The sequence below is a fragment of the Micropterus dolomieu genome, linkage group LG13, assembly GCF_021292245.1.
Source record: "Micropterus dolomieu isolate WLL.071019.BEF.003 ecotype Adirondacks linkage group LG13, ASM2129224v1, whole genome shotgun sequence".
In the NCBI taxonomy this organism is placed as follows: Eukaryota; Metazoa; Chordata; class Actinopteri; order Centrarchiformes; family Centrarchidae; genus Micropterus; species Micropterus dolomieu.
In genome coordinates this window covers 1987813-1988990 of record NC_060162.1, presented here as the reverse complement: position 1 = coordinate 1988990, position 1178 = coordinate 1987813, and the positions used below count along the sequence as shown (strand labels likewise).

The following is a 1178-nucleotide window of genomic DNA, read 5'->3' as shown; positions in this document are numbered from 1 at the left end:
TGTCGGGACGATTGAAAGAGGTGTTTCAATCGTCCCGACAGCCATTCTACCTTATTTAAATACGGCGGGAGGGGGTCAGAGTCCACTAGGCTGCAGGCTGGACCACCAGGATGCTCACCAGCCAAATAACAGGGTCTTCACAGTAGACCAGGAAAACAGGCTGCCAATATCTAATCCAAATGTGCATTAGCTGTTAGATTTTCTAGTTAGCTAGCTAAGTTATATTTAATTTTTATATTTCTATTTTTTATTAAAAAAAAAGGACATAATGAGTTTTCAATTACGTATTAAGAAGGGCAGTGTCAAGCTTTCTAAATAAAAACAAGAATAACAAACTATTTTATGTATATCGTTGTGTTTCTTCAGTCCCACCCCTGTGTTTCATCCGTCCCGCACAGTAGGGACAAATGAAACAATGCGCACCTTTCCTTCAAAGTGAAATTATACTGTAGTCGTTCCACATTTTAACAAGATAACACCTGGGATTGATAGAACACACATGTGAGTTGTTGATGACAACAACAAATGATTTCTGTCTGTAACGTTATATTTTAAAATGACGTATATCTGAAAAGTGTAGTTGAACTACTTTATATACAGTTATCTAGTTTGATATACTTTATATACAGTTATCTAGTTTGATATACTTTATATACTGTTATATAAGTTTATATAGTTACAGTTTGCTAGTTTGAACTACTTTATATACAGTCCACTAGTTAACCTACTTTATATACAATTAGCTAGTTTAAATTACTTTACATAAGTTACAGTTAGCTAGTTTGATTTACTTTATACTGTTAACTAGTTTGAACTAGTTCATTTGCTAGTTTGAACTAGTTCATATACAGTTAGCTAGTTTACTTTACTTTATATACTGTAAACTACTTTATACAGTTAGCTAGATTCAATTCGTAGCTAGTTTAACTACTTTATATACTGTTAGCTAGTTTACTTTACTTTTTATACTGTAAACTACTTTATACAGTTAGCTAGTTTACTTTATATACTGTAAACTACTTTATACAGTTAGCTAGTTTACTTTATATACTGTAAACTACTTTATACAGTTAGCTAGTTTACTTTATATACTGTAAACTACTTTATACAGTTAGCTAGTTGAAACTACTTTATACAGTTAGCTAGTTTGAACTACTTTATATACAGTTAGCTAGATT

At 31.4% G+C, this 1178-nt stretch overlaps 1 protein-coding gene across 1 annotated transcript in view; it reads right to left on the bottom strand.

Moving 5' to 3' along the window:
• The window catches only part of slc4a5b (solute carrier family 4 member 5b), a 35764-nt gene that overhangs the window by 16214 nt on the left and 18372 nt on the right, over positions 1–1178 (bottom strand). The gene's annotated exons all lie outside the window — the stretch shown is intronic.